This window comes from Mytilus californianus, unplaced genomic scaffold (genome assembly GCF_021869535.1).
Source record: "Mytilus californianus isolate M0D057914Y unplaced genomic scaffold, xbMytCali1.0.p SCAF_1, whole genome shotgun sequence".
NCBI classification, from domain to species: Eukaryota; Metazoa; Mollusca; class Bivalvia; order Mytilida; family Mytilidae; genus Mytilus; species Mytilus californianus.
The window spans coordinates 241,896-257,115 of record NW_026262581.1 but is presented as its reverse complement, the minus strand read 5'-3'; the positions used below and the strand labels follow the sequence as shown (position 1 = coordinate 257,115).

At 35.5% G+C, this 15,220-nt stretch overlaps 7 non-coding genes across 7 annotated transcripts; all 7 read right to left on the bottom strand.

Annotated features, from left to right (window-relative positions):
* Nucleotides 1-1,347: 1,347 nt before the first annotated feature.
* Nucleotides 1,348-1,466, bottom strand: LOC127714912 (5S ribosomal RNA). Its single transcript, XR_007987996.1, has one exon. It is a non-coding gene; the product is annotated as a 5S ribosomal RNA (ribosomal RNA).
* Nucleotides 1,467-3,465: 1,999 nt separating this feature from the next.
* On the bottom strand, nucleotides 3,466-3,584 carry LOC127714905 (5S ribosomal RNA). Its single transcript, XR_007987995.1, has one exon. It is a non-coding gene; the product is annotated as a 5S ribosomal RNA (ribosomal RNA).
* A 1,999-nt stretch (nucleotides 3,585-5,583) lies between these two features.
* LOC127714899 (5S ribosomal RNA) lies at nucleotides 5,584-5,702 on the bottom strand. The gene has a single exon (XR_007987988.1). It is a non-coding gene; the product is annotated as a 5S ribosomal RNA (ribosomal RNA).
* Nucleotides 5,703-7,701: 1,999 nt separating this feature from the next.
* Nucleotides 7,702-7,820, bottom strand: LOC127714890 (5S ribosomal RNA). Its single transcript, XR_007987983.1, has one exon. It is a non-coding gene; the product is annotated as a 5S ribosomal RNA (ribosomal RNA).
* A 2,003-nt stretch (nucleotides 7,821-9,823) lies between these two features.
* On the bottom strand, nucleotides 9,824-9,942 carry LOC127714881 (5S ribosomal RNA). Its single transcript, XR_007987977.1, has one exon. It is a non-coding gene; the product is annotated as a 5S ribosomal RNA (ribosomal RNA).
* A 2,003-nt stretch (nucleotides 9,943-11,945) lies between these two features.
* On the bottom strand, nucleotides 11,946-12,064 carry LOC127714876 (5S ribosomal RNA). The gene has a single exon (XR_007987970.1). It is a non-coding gene; the product is annotated as a 5S ribosomal RNA (ribosomal RNA).
* Nucleotides 12,065-14,067: 2,003 nt separating this feature from the next.
* On the bottom strand, nucleotides 14,068-14,186 carry LOC127714870 (5S ribosomal RNA). Its single transcript, XR_007987969.1, has one exon. It is a non-coding gene; the product is annotated as a 5S ribosomal RNA (ribosomal RNA).
* Between the last annotated feature and the right edge of the window lie 1,034 nt (nucleotides 14,187-15,220).

Sequence of the window (15,220 nt, the reverse complement as noted above, 5' to 3'; positions counted from 1 at the left end):
CGCCGGTACCCTTCGACTGTTTCAAGCTATTGCTCTTCACTCCTGATTTCAAAGCTAACTTCAAGTGAGTGTTGACTGTTTTTGCATCGCTACCAACATTGAAGTTTGCTATGATGTACTTAAGAATGGCTTGACGGCTAGAGCCCCCGCGCTCTTTCAATGCAGAGATAGCTTTCCCTACCATCTCGCTGTATTTTGGATGAGTAGCTACTTTCTTTGGTTTAGCTGCAGCTTTCTTCTTTGGTGACTTAGCTGGAGTCTTGACTACTACTGGTGCATCAGACATTTTGCGACTTTGGTTGTTGAAAGATGTGTGCGAGTTGAACGACAAATAACAATGATGTGCAAAATTGCGGTTTGCGGGTAGTTAATCTCATAACGCGGACCTCGACGAGAGCACCCTTAAACTTTCATGACAATCTATTTCAAACAAATCGACAAGAATTTCTGTGTGCTTGTTCGACAAGTTTTAACCATTTGTTTCAAATAAATTGTACTTTTTGATATATAAATCATATACGAAAATGTTCAGCAGGAATTTTTCTTTCAGAATATGTGATTAAAATTAAACAAAATATCACAAGTGAAGAAATATTTACGATTAATGTGCAACTTGTCAATTTCACTCGTGCGATTCTTCATCAGAAAACGTGTTGTATTATTTCACAAAAACTAGATTGTGCTATAAAAATGGTATGTATTTGAAGTAAAATCATTTCTTAATATGTTTTTGTTTTCAGATATACGTAGAAATAAAGAGACTTCACAGAAATTTAAATTTTGCCTTGGATATGAAAGCACACCAAGATGACAAAATTCGAAACCGGGACTTCCTTGACTGAGTTGGAACAAAGTTTCAAATAGTCGACTTTTTTGCTTGAGTTTTACAAGCTTTAATTAGTATTTATTGTTTTTTATTTGTTTTTGCTGAAATGAATATTTGATAATCACAATCCTTTCAGAAATGTTGTGAATCATATAAGCCCTGGTCAAAAAGGAAGAGACGAGTTCAAAGGACAAAAATGGCGGATAACAGTATTTTTAAGATTTTCGTTTTAAGTTTTTGAGCCACATGCATGTGAAAAGAGTGAAATTCTCAAGCTTATATATGGCCCGACGTGTGCATTACTGGATTTGCATTTATTTTTAAAAATAGTTTAAAAGATTTCACCAGGTTGGTAATGAAAAAAATTAAATTATGAATGATATATTTTCTGTTTCCTTCAAAAGTTAGATATATTATATTGAATGTTACATCCCCAGACATCCATATAAAGAAATAAAAAAGATAGAACGTATGTTTGGGAGAAGTGAAAAATTATAAGTAAAAAAAATAAAAGAAGAAAATGTCTACAACACCCGGTATTCCCAGGCGGTCACCCATCCAAGTACTAACCGAGCTCGACGTTGCTTAACTTCGGTGATCGGACGAGAACCGGTGTTTTCAACGTGATATGGTCGTAGACACTAAAGTGCTAAAAAAATTGATATATAAATTTAGGAACCGCCGAAAGTCGTGTATTTAGCATTTCTTGACAGAATTTGTATAAAATAAGAAAATTATCAGGTATAAAAATATAAATAAACTACACGATCCAGAGTGGAAGATAGTAAAACTTAACAAGTTCACATGCACTTTAGAGAAGACAAAAAAATGCAAGAATAGAAAGACAGATATGGAATATGGGGACGAGCTTGATTTTATTTGTAACCAAGTTATATACCATGCAACAATTTCAGACTCTTTTTGAAAAGTTTTGGTAGCCCTTAAAAGGGCTGTTTAAGCTTTAAAAGCATCATATGCTTCCTCCATTTACTTCTTCTTTGGGGTCTTTGCCTTCTTTGGTTTAGCTGCAGCCTTGGTCTTTTTTGGTGATTTTGTGGCTTTCTTTGCAGATTTGGCAGCGGGTTTTGCAGCAGGTTTCTTGGTAGCTGGTTTCTTTGCTTTTGGTTTAGCTGCTTTCTTTTCACCAGCTGGTTTCTTTGCTGCAGGTTTCTTTGTGGCAGTCTTTTTAGGTGTCTTTGCCTTCTTTGGTTTAGCGGCTTTAGGCTTAACTGCTTTCTTTGCTGGCTTCTTAGCTGGTTTAGCCACTTCACCTATCTTAAAACTTCCAGAAGCGCCGGTACCCTTCGACTGTTTCAAGCTATTGCTCTTCACTCCTGATTTCAAAGCTAACTTCAAGTGAGTGTTGACTGTTTTTGCATCGCTACCAACATTGAAGTTTGCTATGATGTACTTAAGAATGGCTTGACGGCTAGAGCCCCCGCGCTCTTTCAATGCAGAGATAGCTTTCCCTACCATCTCGCTGTATTTTGGATGAGTAGCTACTTTCTTTAGTTTAGCTGCAGCTTTCTTCTTTGGTGACTTAGCTGGAGTCTTGACTACTACTGGTGCATCAGACATTTTGCGACTTTGGTTGTTGAAAGATGTGTGCGAGTTGAACGACAAATAACAATGATGTGCAAAATTGCGGTTTGCGGGTAGTTAATCTCATAACGCGGACCTCGACGAGAGCACCCTTAAACTTTCATGACAATCTATTTCAAACAAATCGACAAGAATTTCTGTGTGCTTGTTCGACAAGTTTTAACCATTTGTTTCAAATAAATTGTACTTTTTGATATATAAATCATATACGAAAATGTTCAGCAGGAATTTTTCTTTCAGAATATGTGATTAAAATTAAACAAAATATCACAAGTGAAGAAATATTTACGATTAATGTGCAACTTGTCAATTTCACTCGTGCGATTCTTCATCAGAAAACGTGTTGTATTATTTCACAAAAACTAGATTGTGCTATAAAAATGGTATGTATTTGAAGTAAAATCATTTCTTAATATGTTTTTGTTTTCAGATATACGTAGAAATAAAGAGACTTCACAGAAATTTAAATTTTGCCTTGGATATGAAAGCACACCAAGATGACAAAATTCGAAACCGGGACTTCCTTGACTGAGTTGGAACAAAGTTTCAAATAGTCGACTTTTTTGCTTGAGTTTTACAAGCTTTAATTAGTATTTATTGTTTTTTATTTGTTTTTGCTGAAATGAATATTTGATAATCACAATCCTTTCAGAAATGTTGTGAATCATATAAGCCCTGGTCAAAAAGGAAGAGACGAGTTCAAAGGACAAAAATGGCGGATAACAGTATTTTTAAGATTTTCGTTTTAAGTTTTTGAGCCACATGCATGTGAAAAGAGTGAAATTCTCAAGCTTATATATGGCCCGACGTGTGCATTACTGGATTTGCATTTATTTTTAAAAATAGTTTAAAAGATTTCACCAGGTTGGTAATGAAAAAAATTAAATTATGAATGATATATTTTCTGTTTCCTTCAAAAGTTAGATATATTATATTGAATGTTACATCCCCAGACATCCATATAAAGAAATAAAAAAGATAGAACGTATGTTTGGGAGAAGTGAAAAATTATAAGTAAAAAAAATAAAAGAAGAAAATGTCTACAACACCCGGTATTCCCAGGCGGTCACCCATCCAAGTACTAACCGAGCTCGACGTTGCTTAACTTCGGTGATCGGACGAGAACCGGTGTTTTCAACGTGATATGGTCGTAGACACTAAAGTGCTAAAAAAATTGATATATAAATTTAGGAACCGCCGAAAGTCGTGTATTTAGCATTTCTTGACAGAATTTGTATAAAATAAGAAAATTATCAGGTATAAAAATATAAATAAACTACACGATCCAGAGTGGAAGATAGTAAAACTTAACAAGTTCACATGCACTTTAGAGAAGACAAAAAAATGCAAGAATAGAAAGACAGATATGGAATATGGGGACGAGCTTGATTTTATTTGTAACCAAGTTATATACCATGCAACAATTTCAGACTCTTTTTGAAAAATTTTGGTAGCCCTTAAAAGGGCTGTTTAAGCTTTAAAAGCATCATATGCTTCCTCCATTTACTTCTTCTTTGGGGTCTTTGCCTTCTTTGGTTTAGCTGCAGCCTTGGTCTTTTTTGGTGATTTTGTGGCTTTCTTTGCAGATTTGGCAGCGGGTTTTGCAGCAGGTTTCTTGGTAGCTGGTTTCTTTGCTTTTGGTTTAGCTGCTTTCTTTTCACCAGCTGGTTTCTTTGCTGCAGGTTTCTTTGTGGCAGTCTTTTTAGGTGTCTTTGCCTTCTTTGGTTTAGCGGCTTTAGGCTTAACTGCTTTCTTTGCTGGCTTCTTAGCTGGTTTAGCCACTTCACCTATCTTAAAACTTCCAGAAGCGCCGGTACCCTTCGACTGTTTCAAGCTATTGCTCTTCACTCCTGATTTCAAAGCTAACTTCAAGTGAGTGTTGACTGTTTTTGCATCGCTACCAACATTGAAGTTTGCTATGATGTACTTAAGAATGGCTTGACGGCTAGAGCCCCCGCGCTCTTTCAATGCAGAGATAGCTTTCCCTACCATCTCGCTGTATTTTGGATGAGTAGCTACTTTCTTTGGTTTAGCTGCAGCTTTCTTCTTTGGTGACTTAGCTGGAGTCTTGACTACTACTGGTGCATCAGACATTTTGCGACTTTGGTTGTTGAAAGATGTGTGCGAGTTGAACGACAAATAACAATGATGTGCAAAATTGCGGTTTGCGGGTAGTTAATCTCATAACGCGGACCTCGACGAGAGCACCCTTAAACTTTCATGACAATCTATTTCAAACAAATCGACAAGAATTTCTGTGTGCTTGTTCGACAAGTTTTAACCATTTGTTTCAAATAAATTGTACTTTTTGATATATAAATCATATACGAAAATGTTCAGCAGGAATTTTTCTTTCAGAATATGTGATTAAAATTAAACAAAATATCACAAGTGAAGAAATATTTACGATTAATGTGCAACTTGTCAATTTCACTCGTGCGATTCTTCATCAGAAAACGTGTTGTATTATTTCACAAAAACTAGATTGTGCTATAAAAATGGTATGTATTTGAAGTAAAATCATTTCTTAATATGTTTTTGTTTTCAGATATACGTAGAAATAAAGAGACTTCACAGAAATTTAAATTTTGCCTTGGATATGAAAGCACACCAAGATGACAAAATTCGAAACCGGGACTTCCTTGACTGAGTTGGAACAAAGTTTCAAATAGTCGACTTTTTTGCTTGAGTTTTACAAGCTTTAATTAGTATTTATTGTTTTTTATTTGTTTTTGCTGAAATGAATATTTGATAATCACAATCCTTTCAGAAATGTTGTGAATCATATAAGCCCTGGTCAAAAAGGAAGAGACGAGTTCAAAGGACAAAAATGGCGGATAACAGTATTTTTAAGATTTTCGTTTTAAGTTTTTGAGCCACATGCATGTGAAAAGAGTGAAATTCTCAAGCTTATATATGGCCCGACGTGTGCATTACTGGATTTGCATTTATTTTTAAAAATAGTTTAAAAGATTTCACCAGGTTGGTAATGAAAAAAATTAAATTATGAATGATATATTTTCTGTTTCCTTCAAAAGTTAGATATATTATATTGAATGTTACATCCCCAGACATCCATATAAAGAAATAAAAAAGATAGAACGTATGTTTGGGAGAAGTGAAAAATTATAAGTAAAAAAAATAAAAGAAGAAAATGTCTACAACACCCGGTATTCCCAGGCGGTCACCCATCCAAGTACTAACCGAGCTCGACGTTGCTTAACTTCGGTGATCGGACGAGAACCGGTGTTTTCAACGTGATATGGTCGTAGACACTAAAGTGCTAAAAAAATTGATATATAAATTTAGGAACCGCCGAAAGTCGTGTATTTAGCATTTCTTGACAGAATTTGTATAAAATAAGAAAATTATCAGGTATAAAAATATAAATAAACTACACGATCCAGAGTGGAAGATAGTAAAACTTAACAAGTTCACATGCACTTTAGAGAAGACAAAAAAATGCAAGAATAGAAAGACAGATATGGAATATGGGGACGAGCTTGATTTTATTTGTAACCAAGTTATATACCATGCAACAATTTCAGACTCTTTTTGAAAAATTTTGGTAGCCCTTAAAAGGGCTGTTTAAGCTTTAAAAGCATCATATGCTTCCTCCATTTACTTCTTCTTTGGGGTCTTTGCCTTCTTTGGTTTAGCTGCAGCCTTGGTCTTTTTTGGTGATTTTGTGGCTTTCTTTGCAGATTTGGCAGCGGGTTTTGCAGCAGGTTTCTTGGTAGCTGGTTTCTTTGCTTTTGGTTTAGCTGCTTTCTTTTCACCAGCTGGTTTCTTTGCTGCAGGTTTCTTTGTGGCAGTCTTTTTAGGTGTCTTTGCCTTCTTTGGTTTAGCGGCTTTAGGCTTAACTGCTTTCTTTGCTGGCTTCTTAGCTGGTTTAGCCACTTCACCTATCTTAAAACTTCCAGAAGCGCCGGTACCCTTCGACTGTTTCAAGCTATTGCTCTTCACTCCTGATTTCAAAGCTAACTTCAAGTGAGTGTTGACTGTTTTTGCATCGCTACCAACATTGAAGTTTGCTATGATGTACTTAAGAATGGCTTGACGGCTAGAGCCCCCGCGCTCTTTCAATGCAGAGATAGCTTTCCCTACCATCTCGCTGTATTTTGGATGAGTAGCTACTTTCTTTGGTTTAGCTGCAGCTTTCTTCTTTGGTGACTTAGCTGGAGTCTTGACTACTACTGGTGCATCAGACATTTTGCGACTTTGGTTGTTGAAAGATGTGTGCGAGTTGAACGACAAATAACAATGATGTGCAAAATTGCGGTTTGCGGGTAGTTAATCTCATAACGCGGACCTCGACGAGAGCACCCTTAAACTTTCATGACAATCTATTTCAAACAAATCGACAAGAATTTCTGTGTGCTTGTTCGACAAGTTTTAACCATTTGTTTCAAATAAATTGTACTTTTTGATATATAAATCATATACGAAAATGTTCAGCAGGAATTTTTCTTTCAGAATATGTGATTAAAATTAAACAAAATATCACAAGTGAAGAAATATTTACGATTAATGTGCAACTTGTCAATTTCACTCGTGCGATTCTTCATCAGAAAACGTGTTGTATTATTTCACAAAAACTAGATTGTGCTATAAAAATGGTATGTATTTGAAGTAAAATCATTTCTTAATATGTTTTTGTTTTCAGATATACGTAGAAATAAAGAGACTTCACAGAAATTTAAATTTTGCCTTGGATATGAAAGCACACCAAGATGACAAAATTCGAAACCGGGACTTCCTTGACTGAGTTGGAACAAAGTTTCAAATAGTCGACTTTTTTGCTTGAGTTTTACAAGCTTTAATTAGTATTTATTGTTTTTTATTTGTTTTTGCTGAAATGAATATTTGATAATCACAATCCTTTCAGAAATGTTGTGAATCATATAAGCCCTGGTCAAAAAGGAAGAGACGAGTTCAAAGGACAAAAATGGCGGATAACAGTATTTTTAAGATTTTCGTTTTAAGTTTTTGAGCCACATGCATGTGAAAAGAGTGAAATTCTCAAGCTTATATATGGCCCGACGTGTGCATTACTGGATTTGCATTTATTTTTAAAAATAGTTTAAAAGATTTCACCAGGTTGGTAATGAAAAAAATTAAATTATGAATGATATATTTTCTGTTTCCTTCAAAAGTTAGATATATTATATTGAATGTTACATCCCCAGACATCCATATAAAGAAATAAAAAAGATAGAACGTATGTTTGGGAGAAGTGAAAAATTATAAGTAAAAAAAATAAAAGAAGAAAATGTCTACAACACCCGGTATTCCCAGGCGGTCACCCATCCAAGTACTAACCGAGCTCGACGTTGCTTAACTTCGGTGATCGGACGAGAACCGGTGTTTTCAACGTGATATGGTCGTAGACACTAAAGTGCTAAAAAAATTGATATATAAATTTAGGAACCGCCGAAAGTCGTGTATTTAGCATTTCTTGACAGAATTTGTATAAAATAAGAAAATTATCAGGTATAAAAATATAAATAAACTACACGATCCAGAGTGGAAGATATATAGTAAAACTTAACAAGTTCACATGCACTTTAGAGAAGACAAAAAAATGCAAGAATAGAAAGACAGATATGGAATATGGGGACGAGCTTGATTTTATTTGTAACCAAGTTATATACCATGCAACAATTTCAGACTCTTTTTGAAAAATTTTGGTAGCCCTTAAAAGGGCTGTTTAAGCTTTAAAAGCATCATATGCTTCCTCCATTTACTTCTTCTTTGGGGTCTTTGCCTTCTTTGGTTTAGCTGCAGCCTTGGTCTTTTTTGGTGATTTTGTGGCTTTCTTTGCAGATTTGGCAGCGGGTTTTGCAGCAGGTTTCTTGGTAGCTGGTTTCTTTGCTTTTGGTTTAGCTGCTTTCTTTTCACCAGCTGGTTTCTTTGCTGCAGGTTTCTTTGTGGCAGTCTTTTTAGGTGTCTTTGCCTTCTTTGGTTTAGCGGCTTTAGGCTTAACTGCTTTCTTTGCTGGCTTCTTAGCTGGTTTAGCCACTTCACCTATCTTAAAACTTCCAGAAGCGCCGGTACCCTTCGACTGTTTCAAGCTATTGCTCTTCACTCCTGATTTCAAAGCTAACTTCAAGTGAGTGTTGACTGTTTTTGCATCGCTACCAACATTGAAGTTTGCTATGATGTACTTAAGAATGGCTTGACGGCTAGAGCCCCCGCGCTCTTTCAATGCAGAGATAGCTTTCCCTACCATCTCGCTGTATTTTGGATGAGTAGCTACTTTCTTTGGTTTAGCTGCAGCTTTCTTCTTTGGTGACTTAGCTGGAGTCTTGACTACTACTGGTGCATCAGACATTTTGCGACTTTGGTTGTTGAAAGATGTGTGCGAGTTGAACGACAAATAACAATGATGTGCAAAATTGCGGTTTGCGGGTAGTTAATCTCATAACGCGGACCTCGACGAGAGCACCCTTAAACTTTCATGACAATCTATTTCAAACAAATCGACAAGAATTTCTGTGTGCTTGTTCGACAAGTTTTAACCATTTGTTTCAAATAAATTGTACTTTTTGATATATAAATCATATACGAAAATGTTCAGCAGGAATTTTTCTTTCAGAATATGTGATTAAAATTAAACAAAATATCACAAGTGAAGAAATATTTACGATTAATGTGCAACTTGTCAATTTCACTCGTGCGATTCTTCATCAGAAAACGTGTTGTATTATTTCACAAAAACTAGATTGTGCTATAAAAATGGTATGTATTTGAAGTAAAATCATTTCTTAATATGTTTTTGTTTTCAGATATACGTAGAAATAAAGAGACTTCACAGAAATTTAAATTTTGCCTTGGATATGAAAGCACACCAAGATGACAAAATTCGAAACCGGGACTTCCTTGACTGAGTTGGAACAAAGTTTCAAATAGTCGACTTTTTTGCTTGAGTTTTACAAGCTTTAATTAGTATTTATTGTTTTTTATTTGTTTTTGCTGAAATGAATATTTGATAATCACAATCCTTTCAGAAATGTTGTGAATCATATAAGCCCTGGTCAAAAAGGAAGAGACGAGTTCAAAGGACAAAAATGGCGGATAACAGTATTTTTAAGATTTTCGTTTTAAGTTTTTGAGCCACATGCATGTGAAAAGAGTGAAATTCTCAAGCTTATATATGGCCCGACGTGTGCATTACTGGATTTGCATTTATTTTTAAAAATAGTTTAAAAGATTTCACCAGGTTGGTAATGAAAAAAATTAAATTATGAATGATATATTTTCTGTTTCCTTCAAAAGTTAGATATATTATATTGAATGTTACATCCCCAGACATCCATATAAAGAAATAAAAAAGATAGAACGTATGTTTGGGAGAAGTGAAAAATTATAAGTAAAAAAAATAAAAGAAGAAAATGTCTACAACACCCGGTATTCCCAGGCGGTCACCCATCCAAGTACTAACCGAGCTCGACGTTGCTTAACTTCGGTGATCGGACGAGAACCGGTGTTTTCAACGTGATATGGTCGTAGACACTAAAGTGCTAAAAAAATTGATATATAAATTTAGGAACCGCCGAAAGTCGTGTATTTAGCATTTCTTGACAGAATTTGTATAAAATAAGAAAATTATCAGGTATAAAAATATAAATAAACTACACGATCCAGAGTGGAAGATATATAGTAAAACTTAACAAGTTCACATGCACTTTAGAGAAGACAAAAAAATGCAAGAATAGAAAGACAGATCTGGAATATGGGGACGAGCTTGATTTTATTTGTAACCAAGTTATATACCATGCAACAATTTCAGACTCTTTTTGAAAAATTTTGGTAGCCCTTAAAAGGGCTGTTTAAGCTTTAAAAGCATCATATGCTTCCTCCATTTACTTCTTCTTTGGGGTCTTTGCCTTCTTTGGTTTAGCTGCAGCCTTGGTCTTTTTTGGTGATTTTGTGGCTTTCTTTGCAGATTTGGCACCGGGTTTTGCAGCAGGTTTCTTGGTAGCTGGTTTCTTTGCTTTTGGTTTAGCTGCTTTCTTTTCACCAGCTGGTTTCTTTGCTGCAGGTTTCTTTGTGGCAGTCTTTTTAGGTGTCTTTGCCTTCTTTGGTTTAGCGGCTTTAGGCTTAACTGCTTTCTTTGCTGGCTTCTTAGCTGGTTTAGCCACTTCACCTATCTTAAAACTTCCAGAAGCGCCGGTACCCTTCGACTGTTTCAAGCTATTGCTCTTCACTCCTGATTTCAAAGCTAACTTCAAGTGAGTGTTGACTGTTTTTGCATCGCTACCAACATTGAAGTTTGCTATGATGTACTTAAGAATGGCTTGACGGCTAGAGCCCCCGCGCTCTTTCAATGCAGAGATAGCTTTCCCTACCATCTCGCTGTATTTTGGATGAGTAGCTACTTTCTTTGGTTTAGCTGCAGCTTTCTTCTTTGGTGACTTAGCTGGAGTCTTGACTACTACTGGTGCATCAGACATTTTGCGACTTTGGTTGTTGAAAGATGTGTGCGAGTTGAACGACAAATAACAATGATGTGCAAAATTGCGGTTTGCGGGTAGTTAATCTCATAACGCGGACCTCGACGAGAGCACCCTTAAACTTTCATGACAATCTATTTCAAACAAATCGACAAGAATTTCTGTGTGCTTGTTCGACAAGTTTTAACCATTTGTTTCAAATAAATTGTACTTTTTGATATATAAATCATATACGAAAATGTTCAGCAGGAATTTTTCTTTCAGAATATGTGATTAAAATTAAACAAAATATCACAAGTGAAGAAATATTTACGATTAATGTGCAACTTGTCAATTTCACTCGTGCGATTCTTCATCAGAAAACGTGTTGTATTATTTCACAAAAACTAGATTGTGCTATAAAAATGGTATGTATTTGAAGTAAAATCATTTCTTAATATGTTTTTGTTTTCAGATATACGTAGAAATAAAGAGACTTCATAGAAATTTAAATTTTGCCTTGGATATGAAAGCACACCAAGATGACAAAATTCGAAACCGGGACTTCCTTGACTGAGTTGGAACAAAGTTTCAAATAGTCGACTTTTTTGCTTGAGTTTTACAAGCTTTAATTAGTATTTATTGTTTTTTATTTGTTTTTGCTGAAATGAATATTTGATAATCACAATCCTTTCAGAAATGTTGTGAATCATATAAGCCCTGGTCAAAAAGGAAGAGACGAGTTCAAAGGACAAAAATGGCGGATAACAGTATTTTTAAGATTTTCGTTTTAAGTTTTTGAGCCACATGCATGTGAAAAGAGTGAAATTCTCAAGCTTATATATGGCCCGACGTGTGCATTACTGGATTTGCATTTATTTTTAAAAATAGTTTAAAAGATTTCACCAGGTTGGTAATGAAAAAAATTAAATTATGAATGATATATTTTCTGTTTCCTTCAAAAGTTAGATATATTATATTGAATGTTACATCCCCAGACATCCATATAAAGAAATAAAAAAGATAGAACGTATGTTTGGGAGAAGTGAAAAATTATAAGTAAAAAAAATAAAAGAAGAAAATGTCTACAACACCCGGTATTCCCAGGCGGTCACCCATCCAAGTACTAACCGAGCTCGACGTTGCTTAACTTCGGTGATCGGACGAGAACCGGTGTTTTCAACGTGATATGGTCGTAGACACTAAAGTGCTAAAAAAATTGATATATAAATTTAGGAACCGCCGAAAGTCGTGTATTTAGCATTTCTTGACAGAATTTGTATAAAATAAGAAAATTATCAGGTATAAAAATATAAATAAACTACACGATCCAGAGTGGAAGATATATAGTAAAACTTAACAAGTTCACATGCACTTTAGAGAAGACAAAAAAATGCAAGAATAGAAAGACAGATATGGAATATGGGGACGAGCTTGATTTTATTTGTAACCAAGTTATATACCATGCAACAATTTCAGACTCTTTTTGAAAAATTTTGGTAGCCCTTAAAAGGGCTGTTTAAGCTTTAAAAGCATCATATGCTTCCTCCATTTACTTCTTCTTTGGGGTCTTTGCCTTCTTTGGTTTAGCTGCAGCCTTGGTCTTTTTTGGTGATTTTGTGGCTTTCTTTGCAGATTTGGCAGCGGGTTTTGCAGCAGGTTTCTTGGTAGCTGGTTTCTTTGCTTTTGGTTTAGCTGCTTTCTTTTCACCAGCTGGTTTCTTTGCTGCAGGTTTCTTTGTGGCAGTCTTTTTAGGTGTCTTTGCCTTCTTTGGTTTAGCGGCTTTAGGCTTAACTGCTTTCTTTGCTGGCTTCTTAGCTGGTTTAGCCACTTCACCTATCTTAAAACTTCCAGAAGCGCCGGTACCCTTCGACTGTTTCAAGCTATTGCTCTTCACTCCTGATTTCAAAGCTAACTTCAAGTGAGTGTTGACTGTTTTTGCATCGCTACCAACATTGAAGTTTGCTATGATGTACTTAAGAATGGCTTGACGGCTAGAGCCCCCGCGCTCTTTCAATGCAGAGATAGCTTTCCCTACCATCTCGCTGTATTTTGGATGAGTAGCTACTTTCTTTAGTTTAGCTGCAGCTTTCTTCTTTGGTGACTTAGCTGGAGTCTTGACTACTACTGGTGCATCAGACATTTTGCGACTTCGGTTGTTGAAAGATGTGTGCGAGTTGAACGACAAATAACAATGATGTGCAAAATTGCGGTTTGCGGGTAGTTAATCTCATAACGCGGACCTCGACGAGAGCACCCTTAAACTTTCATGACAATCTATTTCAAACAAATCGACAAGAATTTCTGTGTGCTTGTTCGACAAGTTTTAACCATTTGTTTCAAATAAATTGTACTTTTTGATATATAAATCATATACGAAAATGTTCAGCAGGAATTTTTCTTTCAGAATATGTGATTAAAATTAAACAAAATATCACAAGTGAAGAAATATTTACGATTAATGTGCAACTTGTCAATTTCACTCGTGCGATTCTTCATCAGAAAACGTGTTGTATTATTTCACAAAAACTAGATTGTGCTATAAAAATGGTATGTATTTGAAGTAAAATCATTTCTTAATATGTTTTTGTTTTCAGATATACGTAGAAATAAAGAGACTTCACAGAAATTTAAATTTTGCCTTGGATATGAAAGCACACCAAGATGACAAAATTCGAAACCGGGACTTCCTTGACTGAGTTGGAACAAAGTTTCAAATAGTCGACTTTTTTGCTTGAGTTTTACAAGCTTTAATTAGTATTTATTGTTTTTTATTTGTTTTTGCTGAAATGAATATTTGATAATCACAATCCTTTCAGAAATGTTGTGAATCATATAAGCCCTGGTCAAAAAGGAAGAGACGAGTTCAAAGGACAAAAATGGCGGATAACAGTATTTTTAAGATTTTCGTTTTAAGTTTTTGAGCCACATGCATGTGAAAAGAGTGAAATTCTCAAGCTTATATATGGCCCGACGTGTGCATTACTGGATTTGCATTTATTTTTAAAAATAGTTTAAAAGATTTCACCAGGTTGGTAATGAAAAAAATTAAATTATGAATGATATATTTTCTGTTTCCTTCAAAAGTTAGATATATTATATTGAATGTTACATCCCCAGACATCCATATAAAGAAATAAAAAAGATAGAACGTATGTTTGGGAGAAGTGAAAAATTATAAGTAAAAAAAATAAAAGAAGAAAATGTCTACAACACCCGGTATTCCCAGGCGGTCACCCATCCAAGTACTAACCGAGCTCGACGTTGCTTAACTTCGGTGATCGGACGAGAACCGGTGTTTTCAACGTGATATGGTCGTAGACACTAAAGTGCTAAAAAAATTGATATATAAATTTAGGAACCGCCGAAAGTCGTGTATTTAGCATTTCTTGACAGAATTTGTATAAAATAAGAAAATTATCAGGTATAAAAATATAAATAAACTACACGATCCAGAGTGGAAGATAGTAAAACTTAACAAGTTCACATGCACTTTAGAGAAGACAAAAAAATGCAAGAATAGAAAGACAGATATGGAATATGGGGACGAGCTTGATTTTATTTGTAACCAAGTTATATACCATGCAACAATTTCAGACTCTTTTTGAAAAATTTTGGTAGCCCTTAAAAGGGCTGTTTAAGCTTTAAAAGCATCATATGCTTCCTCCATTTACTTCTTCTTTGGGGTCTTTGCCTTCTTTGGTTTAGCTGCAGCCTTGGTCTTTTTTGGTGATTTTGTGGCTTTCTTTGCAGATTTGGCAGCGGGTTTTGCAGCAGGTTTCTTGGTAGCTGGTTTCTTTGCTTTTGGTTTAGCTGCTTTCTTTTCACCAGCTGGTTTCTTTGCTGCAGGTTTCTTTGTGGCAGTCTTTTTAGGTGTCTTTGCCTTCTTTGGTTTAGCGGCTTTAGGCTTAACTGCTTTCTTTGCTGGCTTCTTAGCTGGTTTAGCCACTTCACCTATCTTAAAACTTCCAGAAGCGCCGGTACCCTTCGACTGTTTCAAGCTATTGCTCTTCACTCCTGATTTCAAAGCTAACTTCAAGTGAGTGTTGACTGTTTTTGCATCGCTACCAACATTGAAGTTTGCTATGATGTACTTAAGAATGGCTTGACGGCTAGAGCCCCCGCGCTCTTTCAATGCAGAGATAGCTTTCCCTACCATCTCGCTGTATTTTGGATGAGTAGCTACTTTCTTTGGTTTAGCTGCAGCTTTCTTCTTTGGTGACTTAGCTGGAGTCTTGACTACTACTGGTGCATCAGACATTTTGCGACTTTGGTTGTTGAAAGATGTGTGCGAGTTGAACGACAAATAACAATGATGTGCAAAATTGCGGTTTGCGGGTAGTTAATCTCATAACGC